The sequence below is a fragment of the Equus caballus genome, chromosome X (genome assembly GCF_041296265.1).
Source record: "Equus caballus isolate H_3958 breed thoroughbred chromosome X, TB-T2T, whole genome shotgun sequence".
Lineage (NCBI taxonomy): Eukaryota > Metazoa > Chordata > Mammalia > Perissodactyla > Equidae > Equus > Equus caballus.
The window spans coordinates 69,972,686-69,990,267 of record NC_091715.1 but is presented as its reverse complement, the minus strand read 5'-3'; the positions used below and the strand labels follow the sequence as shown (position 1 = coordinate 69,990,267).

The 17,582-nt window shown below is 42.1% G+C and overlaps 2 long non-coding RNA genes across 2 annotated transcripts in view; both read left to right on the top strand.

Moving 5' to 3' along the window:
• The first annotated feature begins 2,458 nt into the window (after positions 1–2,458).
• Positions 2,459–12,341, top strand: LOC138921868 (uncharacterized). Its single transcript, XR_011434816.1, has 4 exons — positions 2,459–2,643; positions 11,130–11,227; positions 11,917–11,997; positions 12,092–12,341. It is a non-coding gene; the product is annotated as an uncharacterized lncRNA (long non-coding RNA).
• Positions 12,342–14,521: 2,180 nt separating this feature from the next.
• The window catches only part of LOC102150010 (uncharacterized), a 30,874-nt gene continuing 27,813 nt past the window's right edge, over positions 14,522–17,582 (top strand). Inside the window, exon 1 of the long non-coding RNA XR_002805540.2 lies at positions 14,522–16,642. This is a non-coding gene — a long non-coding RNA (uncharacterized lncRNA). The remainder of the gene's footprint in view (positions 16,643–17,582) is intronic.

The following is a 17,582-nucleotide window of genomic DNA, read 5'->3' as shown; positions in this document are numbered from 1 at the left end:
ATGTCTTCTTCCTACTATTTCCCATTTGGAGATAAAGAGATCTGAATTTGGCCTGGTCTTTGCCCTCAAATAACCTTAGTTGGCCAATCAAATATCTTCCAGAGGCCAGAGGAGTAACATAAATGAGTTAAGTCACCAGACAAATGACAGTAGGGAGTTGCAGAGACTGTGAGACACTAGAAAATGCATGCTCCATATGATGATATTTTTATTTGAAAATTGAGGCAACAGTGAACCTGAACACTAAACCTCAAAAGACCTGTCCACTTACCCCAAAGATCACCCTAAAAAGGCACTTGTTTGCTCTTTCATCTCTTTCTTGGCCGACTGGCACCCACACAGCCTAATCCCTTTCCAACTCTCTACATATTTTCCACTTAAAGAAAGTGGAGCCTGGCAGGGGCAGTGAGGACCATATAGGATAGGGAAACTGGAAACCTGGATTTTAGCCCCAGCTCTGACCCTGACTTCCCACATGCCTATTCCCAAGTACCCCATCCTAAATATCCTGCCCAGCAAGTGACAGTATGTCTTTGAGCCTCAGTTTCCTTAACTATAAAATAAAAGACTTTAATTTTGATCCCTAAATGCCCTTCAACTGAGACATTCTGTATTTAAGCTCGAGATGAGGAAGATGGAGTACTGATAATTCATTTTTTGTTACTGATGCCAGCATTCTCTCCTGTCCTTCATCCTGGGAAGAGCCCAACTTAACTTTGGATTGTCTCAGAGTCAGAGGAGTCAGATTTCACTGGACAAAAAGTTTTTTCCTCTCAACTTTGCCATCACTTGGAGAAGAGGGCTAACTGCTCAGGAGAAGACCAATCAATACCTCCTGGAGCCCCGGCCACTGCAAGCAGAGGAGACGAATTGGATACAGGAGGTGAAAGCAAAGAAGTGACACTTGAGGAAAGAAGTGGTGGTGGCAGCTGCAAAGATCTCTAAGAGATCTTTGGCTTTTGGCCCCCTTTGCTCTGCAGCCATGTGGCCCATATCCACCTCTGCCATGTCTTAGTTTTCTACCAACTTTCACCTGGTGCCTGTTCCAGAGTATTTCATCCTGGATAGCGCCCCCAGCAGGAGCATCAAGATGGTGGTGCTCGGGGGAAGCTGGGTAGGGATCGCTTTGTGAGTATGTGTGTTTGAGGTAGGAGGACAGAGGGCTGTGGAATCTGTGGTCACCTCTCCTCACCACACATTGAACAACTGAGAGGTCTGGCTGATGTGAGGAGGCTGTGAGGGGGAAGGCAAAGGAATTTCACTGGAAGGATTGCCACCAGTCGGGCTGAAGGAAGTGAAGTCCCAGAGCCTGTGGATAGGGCTATTTGTGCAGGAAACATAGCGAGGTAGGGGTTTGGGGCTGAAGGGGAGAGTTAGGTAGTTGAGCCTGGTCCAGGGGGCAGTAGCTGTGGGACAAAGAGTAGTAGCCCCTCCTCTCCAAACTCACTTAACAGATGGCTCAGCTGCCTGGGGGAAGGAGAGCTGCAACTCAGTGGTGCTCTCCAGCCCCAGGAATGCTCTCCGCATGGAGGGGAGATGTGTTGCTTTCTTGAATGCTTCTGTTAGTCTCCCTCTCCTGGGGCTTGGCTAAGAACTTTTAGGAAAATCATCATTCTCCAAGACTTGCCTGTCTTAGGAAGGAATAAAGTTCTACCCAAGATCAAACAAGTCAATCTTTCAACCCAAGAAACTGTCCCCACTCCAAGGGCTCCTGCAGAGAGAAGTCAAGAGGAAGGTAGGGTAGCATAAGGTGTTGTCTTTACCTTGTTGTGCAGCTCTGATGGTCAGCTTCCTCACTCACCATTTCACTGGAGAATATGAAGCCAATACTGGTGAGTGTATCTCCTGAGGCTCTTCTCACTACTACCCTCCTCAAAAAATAGGGAAAAGATGCCTGTGGAGAAACAAAAACTTCCTCTAGTTCCTCCTCCACCTCTCCCCACTCCCCATCCTGGAATTCCTCCAATTTATCACCATTCTTTCTCTCCAGCCTTTGTCTCTTTCCTTCAGATGAGGGCAAAGCATCAAAAGAGGTGAGGCATTCAAACCTGAACCTTCTAAGAGAGGGTCAATCTCCCCAGATCTCCATGGGTCTCCCTCTCCCAGAAAATCTATCCAATGATGTGAATTTAGAGGAGAAAATCTCCTGAGGGAGTAAGCATGAGGTTAAGCAAAAGTATACTTTTTCAGTCAGAATGGGCTGTCTAGGAAAGACACAGTATGTATATATATATACATATATTTACATATTTTTACCCTCTGTGTGTGTCTCTATCTGCTATGTGTGAATATGTATCTAATGTGTATATGTGCATGTATTTAAATTATATTGTATGTGGTTATGAGAGAAGAATTTTAAACTAAGTTGCACATAGTATTGCTTTCCTGGCACTCTAGGAGTTATGCCAATCATTTTTCCAGGAAGAGATTAAATGACTAAAAGAATTATTTTTCTCAGATTTTCTAGGTTGGTACCATGGCAAGCTGACAGAAGATGTGCTAGCATTGCCAAGAGACAAGAGACGTACTGTGCTGGAAGCCCCAAGGGCAGCGAGTGGTAGGCTCACTGCAGCCAAGCTCAACCAACCCTCTCCCTTATGAAAGCTTTCTCCTGTGGACCTTGTCACGGTCACACAAAGCCCTGTAAGCAAATGTTCATAACACCTTTATTCATAATAGCCAAAAATTGTAAACAATTCAGATGTATTTCAGCAGGTGAATGGCTAAACAAACTATGATACATCCATACCACGGAATGCTACTCAACAATGAAAAAAGAATGAACTATGGATACATATGATAACTTGAATGAATTTCCACTGAATTATGCTGAGTGAAAAAAGCCAATCCCAAAAAGTTAAATACTATATGATTCCATTTATATAACATTCTTCAAATGGCAAAATTATAGAAATGGAGAACAGATTAGTGGTTGCCAGGCCTCAGAGTGTGTGTGTGTGTGTGTGTGTGTGCGTGAGCGGGGCGGTGGGACAGGGAGGTAGCTGTGGATAGAAAAGGCCAACAGGATCCATCCTTCAGGTGATGGGAATGTTTTGTATTTTGACTATGTCAATGTCAGTTTCTGGCTGCAGTATTTTACCATAGTTTTGCAAGATGTTACCACCGGGTAAAACTGGGTAGATAGTACATGGTCTCTCACTGTATTATTTCTCACAACTGCATGTTGATTCATCTACAATGATCTCAAAATTAAAAACTTGATATGAAACAGTCAATTAATGCATTTCCACTCAATTCTAACGACAGCTACTCTTGCAGCTAAGGACAGGTTTAATGAATGATGCAAAAGAGCAGGGAAAAGGTGAAGCAGGAAATAAGTTGCCAAGGAGAGGTGCACAAGGCTTGAACAATGTGTACCTGTCTTTGAGGCTTGTAAATAGTTTTGGTTTTGAAAATGGAAAAAGACTTCTACATGACAGAGTATAAGTTTGTCATGTTTCTAGGGCATTTATGCTTAAAGCCACTTGGTTAATTAGCAAATGCTCTTTTGGAGTACAACAAGATTTAAGTGGAGCTGCACTGGAAGAGTTCTGTAGGTTTGCCTACTAGGTCTAGACCTGAGCTAGCTTTCAGGGACCTGGAATATCCTGTGAACAGGAGGCCAAGCTACAGACATGTTTATTTAAAGACGGGATTTGAAATGGACAGGGAACTCCGAAATCTGGGATCCTAGGAAGTGGGAGAGGGGAGCCCCAGTAGGTAGAGACAGAAACCCATAGAGAGGGTCAAGTTCCCTACTCACTACCTTTGTGATATAGCATATTCTTCTGATGCACTTTTCCTTATATATAAGTTTTTAAGGCCACTAAAGCCAAGTATTTCAGGATTTGATGAACATATCTGAGATCCTTAAATCCTGAAGTAACTACATGAAAACTGGAGTGAGAAGTCAATATTCATAGTTCCAACATTGCCTCAGCCCTCAATGCTCCTCACAGCTGTATATCTCCTGTCTACTTCTTCCTCTCAATTCTGTATGGTAAAAAGAATGCTAACACAGGTAGCTTTTGAGTGGGCCTGATTTTCAAGCATTGATAAGATGCTTACTTTGGTGCCCACCTTCTATCTCTCTTAGTACCTTGTTCTTCCTTTCAGTGCCCTAGAATCCTAAAACTACACTAATATACAATCGCTCGACTCTACCTGTACACAGACACAAATACACATGCAGACAGACAGACAGAAAGACAGAGAGACACACACGCCAATGCAGGTGTCTAGGATTTTAAAAATATAATGCATCCCTATTTTATTTTATTTATTTATTTTTCTGAGGAAGATTAGCCTTGTGCTAACATCTGCCAATCCTCCTCTTTTCACTGAGGAAGACTGGCCTTGAGCTAACATCCGTGCCCATCTTCGTCTACTTTATATGCGGGACGCCTACCACAGCATGGCTTGCCAAGTGGTGCCATGTCTACACCCGGGATCTGAACTGGCCAACCCTGGGCCGCCAAAGCGGAACGTGCTCACTTAACTGCTGCGCCACAGTGTCAGCCCCTAGACTATTTTGAATTTGACTGTATACTTACTCTACCAATGAGTTTTATACTTTCATATGTTTTCATGTTGTTAGCATCCTTTCATTTCAGCTTGAACTCCTTTTGGTATTTCTTGTAGGACAGGTCTAATGGTGATGTACTTTGGGGGCAGTCTTTATCTCTCCTAATTTACTAAGGACAGATTTGCTGGGTAAAGTATTCTTAGCTGGCAGGGTTTGCTTTCAGCGCTTCGAATAGATCATTCGACTTGCTCCTGGCCTGCAAGGTTTCCGCTGAGAAATCGGCTGATAGCCTTATGGGAGTTCCCTTGTATTAGATGAGTTTTTTTTCTCTTGCTGCTTTCAAAATTCTCCCTTTATCTTTGATTTTGACAATTTTATTTTAATGCGTGTCAGTGAAGTCCTCTTTGGATTGAATCTGTACGGGGAATTATGAGTTTCATGTACCTGGATATCCATATCTGTCCCCAGATTTGGGAAGTTTTCAGCCATTATTTCTTTCAATAAGCTTTCTACTCTTGTCTGTCTCTTCTTCTTCTGGGACTCCCATAATGTGAATATTGTTTTTTTTGACAGTGTCCCAAAAGTCATGAAGGCTTTCTTCACTCTTTTTCATTCTTTTTTATTTATTTTCCTCTGGATACTTTCAAATGATCTTTCTTTGAGTTCACAGATTCTTTCTCCTGCTTGATCAAGTCTACCATTTATGTTCCCTGTTGCATTTTCATTTCATTTATTGTATTTTTCAACTCCAGAATTTCTGTTTAGTTCTTTTCATTATTTCTATTGTATGTTAAACTTTTCATTTTGTTCATATATTGTCCTGATTTCTTTGAGTATCTGTGTTTGCTCTCTTGTAGCTCACTCAGTTTCCTTAAAACAATTATTTTGAATTCTTTGTCCAGCAATTCATAGATTTTCATTTCTTTGGGGTCAGTTACCAAAAAATTATTGTATTTCTTTGGTGGTGTCATGTTTCCATGACTTTTTGTATTTCTTATGGTCTTGCTTTGATGCCTGTGCATTTTATGGAGGAGTCACTTCTTCTAGTCTTCTAGACTTTACAGACTGGTTTTGTTGGGAAAGACTTTCACCAGCTGGTAGATGTCAGGCTGGACGGAATGTCATGGATCTGGTTCCAGGAAAGGCCCAGAGCCACAGTCCCCATGCAATTCTGTCATCTGAGGACACTTTCAGCAAAAATTGCAGGTGCCTTCAATGGCCAGGGCTGCAGGTGTCCATAGGCATGGTGAGTGCTGTTGGGGGTCTTTGGTGGTGAAGTCTGCTGGGGACCTCCTGATCTCTTGTTCTCCCATGGGGAATGTCATGTCCTGGAGAATTCCTCTTGGTGCTAGGTCCAGCTTGTGGATGCCCTTGTGGTAGTGGTACCAATGTCTAATGTGCAGGTGTCCAGGGAGCAGCCTTGGAGCAGGAGTCTGGAGTGCAGGCACTCATGGAGTGATAGTGGCTCTGGGGTCCAGGGTGCTGTCTTGCTTGCAGAAGAGATGGCCCTGGTGCCTGAGACATGGATACATTCTAAGTGGCCATGGATCTGGGGTCTGGAGCACAGATGCTTGCGGAGAGACAGAAGTTCTGGGTTCAGGGCACTAGCTAGCCCACACTGGTGGTACTCTGGTGCCTGAGATATGGGTACCCATGGGGCAGCTGCATAGCTGGGATAGTAGCCATGGAACCAGAGTCCAAAGTGCAAGTGCACACAGAGCAGCCATGGCTTGGGGTCTGGAGAATACATGGAACTGGGGGGTGGCAGACCTGGTCCCAGGGCAGCACAACAGCAGCTCCTTGTGGGAGGTGTGCACCAGCATCTCTCTTTCTGGGGAGTCTATTGTGGTGATGATTGTTGGTTACCTCAGTGGTGAAAGATGCTGGTGTCTCTGCAGAGCAGGCTGCTAGGGTCTGCACTGATGAATACTATAGGGTCCTCCACTGTAAAAGTTTCAAGGAGTCCACAGCTCTCACAGGGGCTGTTGAAGTCCTCAGAGGCCAACGCGGCCAGAGTCCTCTGCAGAGCAGGCGACAGAAGATCATGATGGCACTTGCCATGTGACTGATTCTGATAGTCCCCACCCTTCTTTCTTCCTAGCTGTCTCCAGAGATCTCAGCTAAGTTTATCTCCCCAGCAATCCTTTCTGTGTGGTTATTCTCCACTTTTTGCTCCTGTGTGTCGGTGTAGGTTCCTTATTGGACTTCTGAGTCCTCTCAGGGCTATTTTCCCTCATGGACGGCTGGCTAATTGTTGTTGTCTATGGGAAGATGAAGGCTAGTATCTCCTACTTCACCATCTTGCTGACTTCACCTCTGCATCTCCTATTTTAAAACCCACAAGTTTCACTTTGAACCCAAGTTTCCTCTAGCTTATTTGATAATTTGCAGTGGGTATGGTTGATCTTCATACTTGGACAACAGGCTGTGTCATTGCTCTACCTTGCTATCTGTTCCCTGACAAAGACATAAAATAGCACTACACTATTTTTGCTGTAGGGACTTGAGGAACAGGACCTGAAAAAATACCATTGCTTGAAATAAGGAAAAGAACTGCTTAAGAACCTTTGAATTTTGCATAAGAAAAATCTTCATGGAGATAAAAGGAAACGACCTTATACTCACACTGAACTTACTTGGAAGATAACGGTGCCTAGGAATTTTTGTGGGGAGAGAGGAAGGCTTCATTTGGCAGGGAGGAAGCATTTTTCACAGGAAAACCATTTTTGAAGCAACTTTATGTAACACTTGTTTTCTTTTACACTGAGTCGGCATATAGAGCATACAGTACTTTAAATCTCAAAGGGTCAAGGGTTAAATTAGGATGGTTGTTTCACATGTTACAAAATTTATCAGTGTGGGAAAATCAGATATTAACTCTGGTTTGGGCCTCTACAAAAGCATTCTTAGACAAAGTAAGATAGAGTTAGGCTTTAAAAAGATGTATTTGGCAGCTCTGAATTTAAGCTCCTACTTTACTTTTATTCTTCCTGATTTAGGATCTATAATAGGGCTTCATGTGGCAGTTTGGTGTGGTTGGCACCCATGAGATAGGACAAGATTTTTAGAGATAATGTAAAGTAGTGCTTATATCATGGACTCTGGCATTAAGACCAGGTTCAAATGCCAGCCCTTCCCATTTCTAGCTTGTGGGACCCTGGGAAAGTCACCTCATACCCCTGAGATTGATTTCTGCATTTATATGATGAAGATGACTTATAATGCCTTTTGTAAGGATCAAAGGAAATAATATATTTAAAGATTTTGGCATGGAATAAGTGCCCAATATAAGGTGGTAGTCATTATCATTGCAGAGAAAAAAGGCAACACAATCAAACAGCTTGAAGTGATTCTGATGCTGCTGGTTTGATGGACTCACCACTCTTTGAAAAACACTGACCTAAGAGAGCTCATTAGATTGGTAGATATCAACCAGAAAAACAGCTCTATGTGAAACAGTCAAATATCCCAATTTGAATAGGATTAATCTGAGAGGTGATGAGAAAGAAATCGTGTATGGCTCTGAGTGGCAAGTATGGCTACTTTTTTTTCCCCCTGGTTGCCTAGGGTACTTAGAATTGGGACCAGGTCAATTTCTGGTGGATTATCTCATTCAAGGTTAAGCTTGTTGGTTGAATTCCTTTCTCAGAGGTGAGCTACAGTCTCTTCTTCTCTCATCCTATTTGAAAGAGTAAACTTGGATGTGCTGCGGAATCACCTGGGGCTATACTTATGTTCTTATTTTTTTGACTTCAAACATCAATAATTTATTATTTCTCTTGATTCTGCAGGTTGGCGGAACTCAGCTGGCTAGTTCTGATTTATGTGGCACTGTCTGGAGTCACTTATGTAGCTTCTTTCAACTGGGAGCTTGACGAGGGATGGAAAATCCGAGATAGCTTTAGTCACTAGTTTGGTACTTCAGCTGAGGTGGCTGGAATGGCTGGAAGCTGCTGCGCTTCTCACTCTATCAGGGTAGTTAGACATTTCACATGGTGGCTCAGGGCTCCAATTTCTCCATGACCTCCCCTAGTGTTTCCCCAACATTTTCTTTTTAAAAATTGTGATAAAATATACATAATGTAAAATTTACCATTTTAACCATTTTAAAGTGTCCAATTCAGTGACATTTAGTACATTTGAATGTTGTGCAACTATCTCCACTGTCTAGTTCCAGAACATTTTCATGAATTCAACACAAAACCTCTCTCATTGAGGAGCTACTCCCCATTCCCTCCTCCCTCCAGCCCCTGGTAACCACTGATCTCCCTTCAGACTCTATGCGTTTGCTTTGTCTGGATATTTCATATAAATAGAATGATGCAATATGTGGCCATTTTGTGTGTGGCTTCTTTGTATTAGCATAATGTGTCTGAAGATCGTCTACCTTGTAGCATGTCTTAGTATTTTATTTTTTTATTATTGAATAATATTTCATTGTATGTATATACCTCCTTTTGTTTATCTATTCATCAGTTGGTGGGCATTCAGGTTGTTACCACCTTTTGGCCATTATGAATAATATTCTTAATTTACTTTTCAAATTGTTCATTGCTATAGTATAAAAATACAACTGATTTTGTATCCTGCACTATTGCTGAATTCATTTATTAGCACAGATAGCATGTTTCTGAACTCTTTAAGAAAGCTTTTACATATGTAAGCTCATATCATCTATGAAGAGAAATAGTTTTACATCTACTTTTCCAATTTGGATACCTTTTATATCTTTTTCTTGCCTAATTGCTCTGGTTAGAACTTCCAGAACAATGTCGAATAGCAGTGGTAAAAGCTGGCATCCTTGTCTTGTTCTTGATCTTAGGGGGACAGCATTCAGAATTTCACCTGATTCAGTGTAATATTAGCCGTGGCTTTTTTTTTTTTTAAATAAATGCCCTTTATCATGTTGAGGCAGTTCCCTTCTATTCTTGGTTTGCTGACTGTTTCTATGATGATAAAGTGTTGGATTTTATCAAATGCTTTTTCTGCACCAATTAAGATGATCATATTGTTTCTTTCATTCTATCAATGTGGTGTATTACATTGATTGATATTAATATTTTGAAACACCCTTGCATTCCTGGGATAAATTCCAATTGGTCATGGTGTATAATCCTTTTAATATGCTGCTGGATTCAGTTTTATAGTATTTTGTGGAGAACTTTTGCATCTATGTACATAAGGAATATTGGTCTGTAGCTTTCTTTTCCTTTGTGGTATCTTTGGCTGGCTTTGGTGTTACAGAATAAGTTAGGAGGTGTTGCCTTCTCTGTTATTTTTTGAAAGAGTTTGAGAACAATTGGTATTAATTCTTCTTCGAATTTTTGGTAGATTTCACTAGCGAAGCTACCTGGCCCTGGATTTTTCTCTGTTGGGAAGTTTTACATTACTGATTTAATTTCCTTAATTGGTATAGGTTTATTCAGGTTTTCTATTTAACAGTCTTTTTTCATTAAACACTCCTATGGTTGCTCTAAGTTGTTTTTTATAAGATTCCGGCATTCTGAAAAAGTTGATTCTGACAGTTTTCCCCAGCTGAACAGTTGCTTCAGTGGATGGATGAATCCTTGGAACTCCCTCTTCCGTTCTCAGTGATGTCACCTACCTCCCGTATTTCATTTTGAATAGGAAAATTTTCAGTCATGCAACAAAGATGAAAGAATAATACTGTGAAGACCCACCACATAAGTTCTGCCATTAAAATGCTATTATACTTGTTTTCAATCATATAACTATTTATCTATGAATCCCTATATTAACCCATTAACTTATCTTATGCTTTGATGCATTTCAAAATAAATTGCAGACTTCCATATATCCTCTGACACTTCCACGTGTATATCATTAACAGAATTCAATATTCCTTTGTAGTATTTTAAACTTTGATGTAAACAACATATACAATGAAATGCACAATTATTAAGTATACACTGACTGATCTTTGACATGTTTAACTCCATGTTCTTTTTTGATAAACATGAAAACCTCTCCCAACATCCTGACATACCTTTGAAAGACAGCATAAGTGGTGTGTGTGTGTGTGCCGTGGGGCAGGATTAGAGAAATGCCCCAAATACTCTGATGAAGTTCGTAGGATCTTGAGCTAGTTAGAAGATCCTTACAGGGCATGTGGCCCAACTTTTCTATCTGATGATTCTTTCCAAAGTAACCCCACAAAATCCAGCATTGGCTTGCATACCTTCAGGGATTGGCATTTCACAAGATCTGGAGGTATTCTGTTCCATCTTTGGAGCTCAGATTATTCAGACATCCTTATTTATATAGAGCTACACACAACAAGGCTTATCTCTTTCTCCCACTGCAGACAGTCCTTATGAGTTGTAAAGAGTCCTTCCCCAGGTTTCTCTTCTCCATATGTCCTAGTTCATTTAAATGCTTTTCACTACCTTAATGGGCCCCACCAGCCTGCTAATTGCACTCTGACTGCTTTATCAAAGTCCTCTTTAAATGGCACTGCATTGAAGGCAAGGACAAACTCTCACTAAGGAGGACTGTTCGAATTACAGGAAGTTAACTACTTTTCTTTCACTCTTTCTTCTGATACTGCACTTGTACGAATAAGACGTTTTCCCCTTCAACTCAGGCTTTATTTCGGCTTGGTATAAGACCTTGGCTCCTTTCCAGCAATCTGGCTCAGCGTTTCTTCGATAACTTCATGCTGCCATCTGGTGGCGAAATCAGGTAACTTCTACCTTTTTTTGAACCAGTCAAGCAGGGGAGAGGAAGTATAAGTTAGTTAACAAAGTGACTAGCCTGGAAGTAAAATAATCGGAATCTTCTAAAAAGAGGACTTGATTCCTTCCTCCATATAATTCCTGTTGTATGCCACGCGTTTGGGAGCCCAAAGTAGAAGATGTGGACACAGCAAAGGTATAGCCACAGAAAATACGCCTGAAACATCTCCATTTTTGTCCAGCTCTGACTAGCTAATTGACTTTGAGTAAGTCACTTTTTCTTCTAGTGTTCCAGTTTCCACATCTGTAATCCCAACAGGTTTACAAAATGAAGCGAAGCAGCAGTGAAGGCAAAGCCAGGCTGTGAAGAGAAGAAAGTGAAGGGGAGGACTGAGGGCTTGGTGGGGGAGGGGTGGAGTAGTGCCTGAGGGTGATGAATAGCAGAAGAGCGCATGGATGCTCCAGGGCATGCAGGACCCTAGGCAAATTCTTTTCGAGACTCCCTTCCTATCTAAGTAATCCGATTAAAATACATTATAAAATTCATGGGCCCATGTGAGGTGTAGTAATTTAGTAATGAAGATTTAGAATGAGTAGAGAATATATATTTATTTATTGAACAAACATATACTTCTTTATTGAACAGTTCATGTGAAAATTCTTCATAATGCCCATGTACCATCTCTTCTTTTGCAGGTCTAGAAACCATTTCTTCATGCTCTTTATTGTCAAATGCACCACACCTGGCTATTTTCATCTCTCTCATTATGAGAAAAGGTAGCAACACTGTTACTACTTCCAATGCAATAGCTCTTTGGAAACCTGTTTGTATTGAAATAATATAAATTTCTTGCCTCTGCAATTCTTTCAGCCGAAGTGTCAGCAGTGAGCCCTGGTAGTTTAGAGCCTGAAAATGTCCTGCGTCCGATGTGAGTGAGAGTCACCCAAAATCGGCATCTTATCACCATTTTGGCGGCCTAATCTCACCCGATTGATTCCATGCAAGAAGTTACTATGATAGCCAATGGTAGTAATCTGCTAGCCTGCCACCTCCTGAAGCCACGGCCTGACCGAAGAATCCCGGAACAACCAGTTTATGACTTGTCTTTTTACCTTTGAAGGTGCTTTTTTGAAACAAAAGTTTTTAATTTCAGAAAGTCAGATTTATTGACCTTTTGTACTCAATGTTCTTTGAGTTTTGTTTAAGAAAATCTTCCGTAACTCGAGGTCTAAAAAGTATAGAACATTTCCACGATTGTAAAAATTCTGTTGGACGGGCCTAGTTACCCTAATAATTGGTAGTCTGTGCTAAAGACACAACATTAGGTTAAATTTTATCGCGGGATTAGATTCCTGGTGATACTATTAGTTCATGGCCTATAGAGAAAGAGTTTAAGACTGGTCCAGGTGGCCCGATAGTCTTGCTGCTGGTGGTAGTTGGCTTGCTTTTTAGGTCCTGCTGGTTAGTTCAGGCTGAGACCCCAGGGTTAAGGGAATACTACTTATATAACCTTTTTTTTTTTCCCGATGTCTGAGTGATATCAAAACGTTTGTAGCCACTGCCTTTTACAGGTATGGTTGTTATTTTTCAAATATACGATGATCATTACCATAATTTTAAACTCCACACAGATTCCACAATTCTCACTAGAGAGATCTGACACGCAAGGCAGTCTTGTCAACAGTTATTTCACTAAAGTGCAACCAAAGTTATCCAAGTCCAAGGACCTCTACTCTGGGATCCTCATGCTGCCACTAGCTTTTAAACCAAAAGCGAAAAACTCACAATTCCTCAATCTCAATTTACATACAATGGAAGACTCCTTTCCCCCTATTTTTTTCACTAGAAACTTGTGAAAGCTTAAGTTAGGGTAGAAACATTTTAAAGTCATTCAGAATTTTATATATATACAAATTAATCCCACTTCCTCCCCCAAATCTGGAGAGTATAGCAGGTCTTGTTTGTAGGCTTTTGCTTCATAGTTTAATTTTGGGGTGTTCAGGAAGACTCCCGTGGAAAATTATCTTCCAGGCTGAAATTCTATTATTATATTCACTTTGCGTTAAGCATCGTCTTTTCAAGGGTACCACTTTTACAATGCAATATCTCTCATTTGGAATGACAAGTCAGATTAGAGCGTGTCCTTTAAGGGAGACCATTTTGCATACTTTATTATTTATTTGGAGACTGGATGGCATGCTTACCTGATAGTATTTGGGTTAATAGTTATACTTTCCAGTTCAGCTAGCGGGACGGCAATGTACCCTTTGACTTTCTAGGAGTTGTTGTGTGATAGTTTGTGTTGTCTCCCTCAGGTTCTCTATCGTCCCTCTGATAAACGATATAGGACAGTTTATGAGACAAAGTGCTTCTCACTGACATAGCCAGATTTCTGGGGGCAGCTTTAGCTTTTTCCTACTATTGAGCTTTTTCCTACTATTACTGCCAGTGGGTGAACTTCACTACTGTGCTCTTATGATTGGTTCGATGTTGGGGTCATCGGATTCACGGAGAAAGTAGAAAAATACTAAAGATTAAGGATTCGCAGTTTAAAACTTACAAACAGGTCAAAAACAGTACTCGATTATTTCGGGGCCAAATTGGCATTCTGTGAAATGCCTTCCTTTCCTTCCTCTCTTTTGCTTATCAATTAACTTATAAGCACTTCTAATCGCCTGCGATCAGGGGCCATACAAAGACTTCGTGTTGGAGTAGAAAATTTACTGTCTCAGAATCATAGCGTGCGACCTCATGTACGTCGTGTAACCTTTCTGACAACCTATAAAACAAAGGACTAGACCTTCACTATCGCCTTAGGTTATGGAAGGGGAAGTCCCTTGAAGAGGGTTCTAACCTTAATGTATTGCTCCTTCCTAGCTTCTTTGGTTCAAAAGTTTGGTAGGGAAGTTAGACATTCTAGCTGAATGAGGTATTTGGATACTTTATCAACATATCAAAGCTGTACTACTTCAGTCTTCCTATTTCAACACTAAACTAACATCTTTTCATTTGTTATGCTTTTTATGGAGGATTTTAGCATTAGTTACCTAATTTTATTCACTGAACGTCCCTATTTTGTTGAAAACCCATTGAAAACCCATTGAAGTTGTATCTCTTGGACTAAAAATGAATACTATTTCTAGTCTAGTGTTCTTGCTAATATGTTGCTGTTTTCTTCAAATACCCCTTTTTCTTGTTCCTAAGTAAATTTGGGGCCGGCTAAACCACAAAGATATATGGCTTTCAATCTTCTAGGCCACGCCTCTTCTACTTCCTCCACCCCCCAGTCCCCTCCCCCTCACTTCTTAAAGCGCTGCAATTTGCTGCTGCCGCCATATTTTTTCTTTTCCTAGGGTGGAAACTTGCTAACACTTGATCTCTTTGCCCGTGTGGTTCTTTCTGGAACATTTTCCAGCCCCCAACCACCCATTATGGCATATTTCTTTAGAAAAATTCACCAAAATTCCATAAAATATTTTTAAAGTTATAAACTTTCTCCTAGTATTTTCTTGACACCTCCTCCCTCTTTTTCAGGTATTTAAGATATTTTTAGGCAAATTTTCATTTTAAAGGAATTTTCTTTGGAAATGACTTTTGGTTGACAACTCTGTTTTTTGTGGTTTAGTTTTCTGTTTTCTTCCCTTTTCTGTATTTTGCCCATCGGGGCTGCGGATACCTGATCTTCTTATTATTTTTTTGCCCAACGGGGCTGTGGATACCTGCCTTTTAATTTTTTTTTTTTTTAATTTGCCCATCGGGGCCACGGATACCTGCGTTTATTTTTTTTTTCCCCCTCAGCCCATCGGGGCCTCGGATACCTGCTTTTTTCCTTAAATTTATTTTTTGGCCCATCGGGGCCTCGGATACCTGCTTCTATTTTTTTTTTTCCTTGCCCATCGGGGCCTCGGATACCTGCTCTCATTTTTTTTTTCCTTGCCCATCGGGGCCACGGATACCTGCTTAGATTTTTTTTTTTCATTGCCCATCGGGGGTTTTTATGGATAGAAAATTGTTGGTTTTTGTGGTTCGTTGTACTATCTGGAATGTCTACAAATTTTTGCTGCTAATCGTTTGGTGGTGTGTGAGTGGACCTACGGCTTTGGCTGGGAGATGACTTTGCAGTTAGGCTAGGAGCTTGGTCAGGCTGGGGAGGAAAGATGGCGGCCACTTTAGATTTGCCGCCCAGCTCTGCTGACGGTTAGTTGCTTGTGCTAAGAATAAACGAGTGAGAAAAGATGGATAGCGGGACAGGCAGAGGCAGTTGTATGCGCTGCATCAGCTAAATGTTTACAATGAGCTTATTGGAGGCTCGTTAGGAGCTTTGTATGAATTAGGGTATCGTGAGGTGGAGAAACAGGATGGTCCTGTGTTATGTTAAAAGAGGCTAATCGAAAATGGGAGGGAGGAAACTTAGGCACAGGGTTCAAAATGGCGATTTTGACTTTGCGGCATTGCTCAGCATGGCTGCCTGCTTTGTTAGTGTCCAAAATGGCGGACACAGTTTTGCCGCAGTGTTCAAGTGGCGGGAAGGCCACATCATGGTGGTGTCTTTGTTCTAGTGCGCAGCATGGCGGTGGAAATATTCTGTTACATGGCAAAAGATGGCGGCTGAAGTACTTGCCGCAGTATAAAATATGGCGGGCTTTTGTGTTTGCCGTGTGCATTTCCTGACAGGTTTTGCCGCAGGGACAATATGGCAGACCTTGTCATGTGGATATCATGGCAGTTCGTCACGTGGACGTCATGGCGGGGGGTTTTTGCCCGGTACATTCTTGGCGGGCTTTGCACCAGGTGGGCCTGCCGCATTGTTAAAGATGGCGGGGTTTGCCGCGTTTGCCGGGTTTGCCGCGTTTGCTGCGTTTGCCGCGAAAAGTGGGAGAAAGGTGGGGTGGACAGTGTTGGATTGCCGCACGACCCACCCAATCAGAAGGGGTGGTAGAATTGGGAACAACCAATTAGTAGAGGATGGAATTAGACTATGAGTTAGTGTAGCACTGCACTGTGGTCTTTATTCAGCCAGTCAGGTGGAGGAAGCAGAGAGGCCACGTCTCTACGTCGGCTCCCAGTGGGTGGTAACCAAGGTCTTTCCAAGGACATCTGGCCTTTCCACCTCCCTCCCCTCTCACTTGCTCCCTCCCCTCCGGCATTGACTCTTGCAGTGCTGGATAGCTGGCTGTGCGGGCTGAACCTCACCCCATTCCTCTGCGTTGCTGCTGTGGCCTCAGGCTAGTCTACTCCCCCCTGGCTTCTGCTCTTCCGCACTGTGGCCAGGGGCAGTGCTCCATGCCTGCCAAGTATGAATATGGCGGTGAGTCGTGGCCAAGACCAGAATGGATCGCAGATGATCGTTGGCCAACAGGTGGCAGAAGAGGAATCCCTGTCTTCCTCAAGAGGAACACCTACCCCGTGGCTAATGCTGGGGTCGGATTTTGATTTCTATTTCTTGGATGTCAGTCATATATAGTTTGATTATGTGGTTTGCTAGTGTTCGATTTAAGCCTTAAGTGACTATATGGAAATGTATTTAGGGGCTTTATTTGTAGAATTCGTTTCAATTACACTTAATGAGTTTTCACTTTTGGGTCCCTTAAAATTCCTTAAAGTTTCCAATTTCTTTTTTATAAATTGTTTAAACTTTTTTTTTTGGCTTTAGATATTCAAAGTAAAATGATTTGGCACTTAAAACATTTTTACTAACTTTTTTACTTTGAAATTGACTGAATAAACTACTTCCCTTCGGATTTTTGAAGAGTCTTATAGCACAGAAATAGTTAATTGAAAATTTAACTGTGAGACCCTATGTAAATAGGAATATTTGAAGGTCCCCTCTGGTCCAGGCCTTGCTTTGTTCCCATCCTTCATGCTGCACTAATTGATGACATACCTATCAAGCAGAAAACTTTAATTGTTGTGGACTCGTTTCCTCTATTGAAACTTATTATATTGGAATATTAATGCCCACAGTTTCAGTTTTCTATGGTTCCCTGCCTACACGGCCCGCAGCCCTTACAACGTCCCTACCCCAGCCCTCCCCCCAGCCCCAGCCCCAGCCCCTGCCCCTGCCCCTGCCCCAGCCCCAGCCCCAGCCCCAGCCCCAGCCCCTGCCCCGGCCCAGCCCCAGCCCCAGCCCCTGCCCCGGCCCCAGGCCCAGCTCCAGCCCCAGCCCCAGCCCCAACCCCAACCCCAGCCCCAGCTCCCAGCTCCCCCAGCCCTGCTTCTATCTAAAGCAATTTGCATTGGTTCAGTGCTAAAAATAAGTTGGCCATTGCTCATCCATTAGACTAGGTTACCCTATCTGCCTCTAGCCTTGCTGGTCTTCAGTGCTGACTACCTGAGTCATCATTTTCAATTAATGTACACA